The sequence below is a fragment of the Mytilus edulis genome, chromosome 4 (genome assembly GCF_963676685.1).
Source record: "Mytilus edulis chromosome 4, xbMytEdul2.2, whole genome shotgun sequence".
Lineage (NCBI taxonomy): Eukaryota > Metazoa > Mollusca > Bivalvia > Mytilida > Mytilidae > Mytilus > Mytilus edulis.
Window position 1 is genome coordinate 5,227,071 of NC_092347.1, and position 9,140 is coordinate 5,236,210.

The 9,140-nt window shown below is 31.5% G+C and overlaps 1 long non-coding RNA gene across 1 annotated transcript; it reads left to right on the top strand.

Annotated features, from left to right (window-relative positions):
- The first annotated feature begins 5,084 nt into the window (after nt 1–5,084).
- LOC139521680 (uncharacterized) lies at nt 5,085–9,140 on the top strand. Its single transcript, XR_011664046.1, has 3 exons — nt 5,085–5,190; nt 8,220–8,307; nt 9,003–9,140. It is a non-coding gene; the product is annotated as an uncharacterized lncRNA (long non-coding RNA).

Sequence of the window (9,140 nt, forward strand, 5' to 3'; positions counted from 1 at the left end):
CAAAAAGTTGATTGTCACCTTTAGTATAATCGATAGCAATTCATGTTCGCTCAACCTTGGCCCGTGAATAATCAACTAGTATACTGATTAAACATGTATATGGTATTTCACATTGTTCTCTATTTTTTTTTCATTTGTTTGTTTTTGCCGTATTTATTCTGTCTGCTATATTTTTTACTTCTAAATTAATAGCGTATTTTCAACTCTTTTCAGTTTGGGATTTTTCATCCTTTTAATTTTAAAAAGACAAATAATTGTGAACACTTCACGGAAAAGTGAGGATTGATATTTGGTTGCTTAACGTCCAGTTGCCAATACTTCATTCATTTTTCTAATGTTAAGAACTATGCCATTTATCAATATTTCGATTTGAGCGTTACTGATGAGTCTTGTGTAGACGAAACGCGCGTCTGGCGTACTAAATTATAATCCTGGTACTTTTGATAACTATCACAGCAATGTTTTTAAACATGTTTAGGAAAGGAACATATTTCTGATTCGATGTTTATATACAAATGCATTACAAGTATAAATATGTATAGGTTGATGTTTAGTCCCTTCGATGTTTTAGACTGTAAATAAATTATGACCAATTTATTTCTGACATCTTCTTCATTTTTAACTTTTGTGGATAGGTGTTTCATTGACAGCCGTACCACATCTCCTTTCGCTTATTTTTGTTGTATATATTTTTTAATTCACTTTCCTTGTCTTTCAAAATATAAAGTAAGTAAGTAAGTAAGTAAATTGTTTATTATAGTGACATGTGTAAATCAGCATAAATTTGTACAAAATATAATTACATATATAATACACCCGGCCCAATGGACCAATAAGTCACCTTTTACTGTTAGTTCAATATAAATGTTCTAATATCACGTGTCAATTGCCAATTTAAATTTAAATACAGATAATTATAGATTAAGAATTAACGATTGTAAAAGTTCATATATTATTCAACTAATGTTTGTGAAAAAGTTTAAGAATGTTAACTAGAGTAAACTGTTTGTTTTCTACGGAAAAGTGACGCTGCTAAGTATTTAGCTATTTTCCTTGGATGGTTCACCATTAGAAATGTTAATTTTCCCTGCTCATCTAGTTGCGTAAAGTCAGGCACCATTAATATCTCGCTAAAAACAGTTTGTCTGATATCATTATAAAATGTGCAGTTTATAAGAAAATGTAGCTCACTTTCAACATTTTGAGAATTACAAAATCGGCATAGTCTGTTTTCTACTGGTTCCCCAATATATCTACCAGTCTCAATTCTGATCGGTAATAATCCGCATCTAAACTGGGCTAGCACAGATCGCTCGTGTTTCGTAAGATTTAGTTTTACATAGTGCTCTAGTTCGAAGTTTGTTTTAAAGTTTAAGTAAGATCGTAGCTTTGGTTTATTTATCAAGGACTCTCTCCATATATCACTGTAATAAGTTCGTACAATTTGTTCAAAAGATTTTAAATCCACCATTGTTCTACTTTCGTAATAATGTAACATATTAAGTTTAGTGAAAATATCTTTAGTGTCACTACACCAATTGTTTGTGCAACGATCATAATCCATATTGAACACCACTTTCGTTAATCGGTCGTCTTCAAACGATAAAAGCCTATTCCAGTATCGAATAATGTTCACCCAATGCCGAAACTGACTTGGTATCCATCCAGTATCCCCATACAGTGCTAGAATTGGTGCAAATCTGTGAACGCCTAAGTAATATCGAATTGCTCTGTTCTGTACGTTGTCTATTGATTGGAACTTCCTATATATTTATTCCATTATTTTTATTTGATGCCGAAAATAAGAATACGAAGTTAAGGTTTATGTACCCTTCTGTAGCCATTTTTGTACGAAGTTTTCAAACCTCAATTGTATCAAAACTAAAGATATAATAAATAATAGAGATAGGCCATTTAGTACACGTTCCAAGGGGAAACTTGATGTAAAGCATTATTTTTTACTGTTTCATTGCATTTGATAGAAAAAGAGGACTTTGTGGCAAATAAATCAAGATTTTTATAGAAAATCCACAGCCTTTAATACAGAGATTTTTGTTATAAAATTTGAAACATAAATTACTCATTTGATTTTCTATGATGTGCTAGTGTTTATTTTTTACAAAAAGTTCTAAGTAACCTGTAAATTCCAAAACACCTCGTGCGGAGTCACTAAAGTCGAGCGCACCCTAACAGGTGTACTTGATTTTGGCCATATTTATACTTGTCTTAACCAATAACTACATTTATAAACTTGTTTTAAGGAAATCAATGCTAGCACTGCATGCAATAATCCTATATCTATCAGTCATCAAATTGCCAAATATGAGAGTACAAGGATAAAGGCTGTGGATTTTCTATAAAAATCTTGATTTATTTGCCACAAAGTCCTCTTTTTCTATTAAATGCAATGGAACAGTAAAAAATAATGCTTTGCATCAAGTTTCCCCTTGGAATATGTACAAAATGGCCTATCTCTATTATTCATTATATCTGTAGTTTTGATACAATTGAAGTTTGAAAAGTTCGTACAAAAATGGCTACAGAAGGGTACATAAACCTTAAATGCTATAAATAAGCGAAGTAAAACAACCGTTAATAATTATGTATATGAGCATTATATCTATTTATAAAATATTTTAAATACAAGCAGACATACCATTTGTGACACCAATTTCATTTATTTCCAAATCTTAAAATCATACATTTCCGTTCTTTAGCGTTTCTTAATAATGGCAGAACGGGCTTAAGAGTCATATGATTAAGTTAACTAAATAATTTAGTTTTCCCACATCATTAGCGGATTTAGGGGGTTAAAGCGAGCCCCCCCCCCCCCCACCCCCGGTTGAAAATCTTAAAATATTTTTTGTATTAACCATTTCTTGTTTTAATGTTATCTTTACTATAATTTGAATATCTAGCATTGAATAGGGTGACACGTTGTCGCTACACTTCTTTAAATATACACAAGTCATAATAACATTGGCCAGAGGGTGACTTGATAATTAGAGGACCAAAGGATTTAATTAAGACAATCCAAGGCTGCTATCTCTATATTTTATTATATATATCTTTATTAGCCTCCCTTAGAGTGATACAACAATTGCAAAACGGGTAGATACGATCTGTAATCAAATAATTAACCTTATAAAATTAATACTTAAAATTTTATTTAGAGTAACCATATGCCGGATGAACAAAAAGTGTGCCATTTATTGAAAAACATATGGTTTGGTATAACATGAAAACTTCTCTAGTGTTCTAAACATTTCTCACATAACCCCTCCCCCAAACCCCCACTTCAAGCTCTGGATCCGCGCCTGCCCATAGTGCTTATTACATTATAAAATAAAATGGTATTCATCTTCAATTGTTGAAATAAAGATGAATTGTTAAAAAAAAAAAGCATTGACACCAGTTTAAAGTTATCGTTCATAGAAGACAGTTATGATTTATTCTATAATTCTCTTTTTAAAACGTAATATAATTTTACCTCTTGGAGTTTTTCTATATGTTACTTCTGTAATCAGATTTTGAAGAACCCCATGGACACCACATACTCTCAAATGTCTTTCAATGAATAATGATAGTATGTAAACTCTTGTGTTGTTAGTAAGGAAATGAAATATCAAAAGCATTTGTTTCTCAATTTTTATCTCAAAATAGGGTTCTTTAAATAAAAAAAAGCTTGCATAGCAATTTCCTTAAAAACTAAATATATATAACAAAGGCAAAGTTTTAAAACACAAAATTTATTTTTTATTTTTCTTTCATAAACTTGAATTTATACCACGCTAAAACGTTAGGTTAACAACCATTGATTAATCAATAAGTAACGATCAAAAGACAATTGTTTATTGGATTAGGTTGATTGAACATGATGATTCGGGAATCTGCAATAAACCGTTGGTCACGTGGCGAGTGGCAGGCGTTGATTAAAAAGTCATTAACTTCAAAATTACAAAATCTATTGATACCTAACTTTATAGATTTGAGGTATTTAATCATATCCTCTTATATTCATGTTCGCTGTGATCTTAAAACATCGTTTTAGTGTCCTTAATGCAAAAACTTTCTTCTTAGTGCACTAAGAAGTCTTTTGCGGTATTTCTACACACCGAAATATATGGCCTTATTATTGGTAATATACCATATTAGTGTCACTAATGGCTTAACGTGTTACCAAATTAAAAAGAAGAAATAGGCTCAAAACCGCATTTTTAACTTTAGATTTTTTTTCAATCCCAAAATAGAGAAGAGGTCCGGTATACAGACTTATTAAAAAGTCCAGATGAGAAGTTTAACTTGCTTTTCTATTCCCGGCACTTTTAACTTAACCCATGCAAAAAAAAATTCAGTACCTGGTTACAGTTGCGCATTGACAAATTATAATCTTTCGATTAAATGATCTTAAATCTATATGGTCTTTATTTTAAAAGTTATAAAATCTAAATGTAAAGTGATCTAAAATGTTCAATATAAATGAGTATTTTCGCTGTGAAATGAATCTAAGGTCGTCTAAAAGTGTATACATGTGTATTTGACCCGACTACTGACTACATAGTAACTATTCATTATGTACCTATAAGGGGGGTCTGAGCGGGACTCGGGACTGTCGAGGCGTATTTTTTGTAAACGTGACACATGAAAGTCAAATTATGAGGGAGGGTAGGAGGGGTACTGATCCCGAAATCCCGAGCTTAAAAACACGAAATCCCGAAATCCCGAAATCCCGGGCTTAAAAAACACGAAATCCAGAGGTCCCGAAATTCGAAAAAAGAATTATCGTATCCCGAAAGGGTCAATCCCGAAATCCAGAGCTTAAAAACACCCGATCCCGCAGTCCCGATAAAGGTCCTATCCTCCCTCAAATTATTGTGCCGTGAAAACGCGAAATGAAGTTTAGCGGGACATGGGAAATTACAAAAATAGCAGAATTGTTCACTTACATAGTGTACGCGGGATGGCATCATGTGAGAATCTAAAAAAATAAGTAGTAACTAAGCGGGATCCGTGAACAGAACCCCCAATGAGACCCCCATTAGTTGTGGCTTATTTTGGTCTTTTTAGTTAGTTTCCTTCCCCTACATTACTTGACCGTTTTTGTAAAACAACAGCACTCGAGGTCTGACAGTATTTTACCAAGAAATGCACAAAATATTCAAAAAGAAGGCCTAGAAAATTTAAATATTGGTATGCACACATACTCCCCTATCAGCACAGACAATTATATTTTTGTAAAGGCGCCAAACTCGTTTCTAATATTTATAATAGAACCGAAAAGAAAATGGAAATGGAAATGGGGAATGTATCAAAGAGATAACAACATGACCAAAGAGCAGATAACAGCCATAGGTCACCGATGGGTCTTCATTGCAATGAGAAAATCCCGCAACCTGAGACTGGGGTGGATCTAGTCATATAAAGGAGGGGTTCCCAACCCAGGACAATTTTTTTTGTGGGGGGGGGGGGGGGGGGTGTCCAACTACATGTCCCCATTCAAATGCATTGATCGTCCAATAAAGAAAGGGGGTTCCAACTTCCAACATGTCCAACCTTCAGCCCCCCCCCCCCCTGGATCCGTGCCTGTGAGGCATGCTTTAGCTTGCCATTAACAAAAATGTATACTAGTTGAGTGATAATGGACGTCATACTTAACTCTTCAATATAAAAAAAAGAAACTAAAATAAAAATCATACAAAGGTCACAAAGGCCATAACTTCTGGCTCCTGAATTAGGAAAAGTGCAAAATGCAGTGAGGATAAAAGCCTTTACTGTAAATTCCTGAAATTACAATTATATAAATCATCTCACATCTTTGTGCATTTCTTGAAATTGGTCATATTAATAAATGCATGCAATATTTTCAGAAAATTTCAATATATAGGCTTTTAAAAGTCAATCTTGTGCATGATTATCAATGATTATACTCGCACAATTAACACATGTGGTTCTCAAAACTCAGAGGTGTCTATGCTATTTATGACAACATTTTAATCAAGTATAAATTTACAAAATATGTTTAGAACTATATGATTTTTAGGTTTTTAAGCATAGATATAGTAGGTCAGGATCTGCGAACTCTCACTGACTGACTGAGCACATGAATTCAACACTAGTTTTTTGGTGATGTTGGTGTTGGTGTTGTTTTGTTTTGTTTTTCTTTTCTGCATCTTATGTTTTGCCTTGGCATTGTCAGTTTCTCTTTCATTGCCTTTGGTTTTTTTTGTTATGTTAAATAACAAGTCACAAGAGAGAAAAAACAAAAAAAATATGTGAAAAAATGGCTTAGTTCAGTATATATTAAGGACAGAGATAACAAATAGCTAAATAAGAAAAAAGAAAAAAGAAAATTCCTTTTCTATGTACAGTCAATTGTCTGATAATCTAGAAGATAGCCTGATTTGGTCTAATTCTCCTGAATTCTAGCAGGTACTTTATTCCAACTTTTTTAATTCAAACAAACCATGTCTTAGATAGTCTTGGAATTAGAATACATTAATCATTGTTAATCATAAAATTTTCATAATACTTTGGTGAATTATCTATTGATATAATCATGATAATTAAGCTCCTTTTTAATTTTTAGGGATTTTAAATTTTTAATTTAAAGTTAGGGATTTTTCCAGTAAGTATACTATTAATAATGCTTTGAGCAATTTTCATGAAACTTGGTGAATTATTTTTGTATAACATAAACATGATAATTTTCCTTTTAATTTAAAAAAAAATCTGATTTATGTCATTGTACTATCATGACTTGGAATTAGGATAGTCTCAAGAATGCTTTCACAAATTTTTATGAAACTTTGGTGAATTGTTTTTATATCTTGACAAACTCCCTTTTTATTGTTATGACCCAAAGTGGAGGGGGCATAATGTTTAACACTTGTCAGATCTTTTGTCCGTCTGTCCCAAAGTTGTTTTTTGTTCTCTTACAGTACTTTAGTTTGCCTCAACCAAATTCAATTAAACTTTTACAAAAGCTTGTTATCACAATTCTCATATCAAGTTTGAATTTTGGTGATGTCAGTGTTACTGTACTAGAGTATCAGAGTTATGCCCCTTTAGAAATGGGGAAAATATGCTGAATTTTTGGTTTCCTGTTCTCTAAAATTTAGTTTGTCTCAACCAAATGTTATGAAATCAATACACAATGCTTATCATCACAAAATACAGATTAAGTTTGAATTTTGGTAGTGTCTCTTTTACTAAATTCTATAGTTATGTTCTTTAAAAATGGAAAAAAATGTTTCGGCCTTCTAACTTAAGTTTCCCTCAACCAAATTTTATTAAACTTTAAAAAAATACTTTTTATCACAATTTTAATCAGATCAATTTCAAATTTTGGTAGTAAAACTTTTACCGTTCTTCAGTTATGTTCCTTTAAAACTTTGAATAATATGCAAGCTGGAGTATCATTCCCTATTTATCATGTATATTTTTTTATAAGATGCAGAGTTAAGGAACTTTAGTTGTTGCAAAGTTATTTTAAAATTGTCCATTTTCAAAAACTTTGAAAGGTTTTAGAAATTTATGGATTTGTTAAAAAAAATCACAGCCTTAAACTTATAGTCACTTGAGTTATATATCTATAAATGGAGCCAAATTATATACATGTTGTATGTCAATAAATACCAACAGGCTATTATTTGAACTTGGAATTATTTTTAATTATGGAATTTGCCTGATTTCTTGTTATTGAAATTTTTAATAAATTCCATATTTATTCTGTACTGAAATGTTCTGTGCTGCGCACAACACTTTCTATTACAATGAAGATAGTATATTTTCAATAGAATGTACTGTGCCGCGCACAACACTATCTAACCAAAATACATTGTATGGAAAGTGTTATTAACCGCTCAAAAGATTATAATACCAAATACACATGGAATTTATTAAAAATTTTAAACACAAGAAATTATGCAAATTCCATAATTGAAAATAATTCCAAGTTCAAATAATAGCCTGTTTACCACTGTTTGTGCATGTTTTGTTTTTTTTTGGAGGGCAGGGGTCTTATTTGCACAGTGCTCATAGTTTTTTAGTCGATCATTAAAATTCATTTAAAGCTTAAAGACCAGCTATAAGGTCAAGAAGCTTATCAAGCACTCATGGTTTAGATTTTTATTAAACACACATTAATATACATAATGTACATTAAACAGAAAAAAATAGTGATGCAAGATGTCATTCAACTTTTACTCTTTTATGTATAGGACAAGAACTATAGAAGATACAGAGAAATTATATACAGCAGAAATGATAGGCAATGTAAAATTTGCAGAAGCCAACTAAACCTAAATGGTAAGGCACCTTTTAATTTTAAAAAAGTTATTGAACTTGAAAGATGATTACTAGTATCATGATTACTATAAAAATTAAAAGATGTGGTATATTAAATATGAAAACTATCATGGCTTTGAGAAAGCAATTGTAGGCCTGTTACGACCTTCAATAATGAGAAAATCCATACCCTATACTATAGTCAAAGTAGGCAGCTATAAAAGACCTAAAGATGAAACATTGAAACAATCCAAACTGTAAAACTAATCATGCTAATTGCCTGGTTTATAACAAAATAAATTACAAAAAATAAATATGACCGGTATGAAACAACAACAACAACAACCACTAAATTTTAGTGTCAGACTAAACTGACAAAAGCTACAGGCTCTGAACTTTGGACAGGCACAATAGGAATATGGCAAGGTTATATAAAAATAAGATGTGGTATGATTGCCAATAAGACAACTCTCCACCAGACAACCAATGATGTAAATTTCCTGCAAACAGGGACTTGACTTCTGTAAATCAACTAATTTTTCGTGAATACTTTATTTGGCATTTTATACTTTCTAGTCTACATCGCAGTTATTTATTTTTCTCGAGTTCAAGTTTACTTAATGTATTTTAATAAGGAAAGATACACATGAAAAACATTTATTGCTGTTTCTCTCTCCATTTATAACATTTTATTTGTTTATTTTGTGTATTTATAGGTGATCAGACATCTTGGTTTTCATGATCAATAGGTCATTACTGAAGAGGAAACTTATAGTTGAAATTTATTTACATAGTGCATAATTGGATTAATTTGAAATGGAATGTGTGCTTTCCTGCAAAAAAGAAATAGGAAA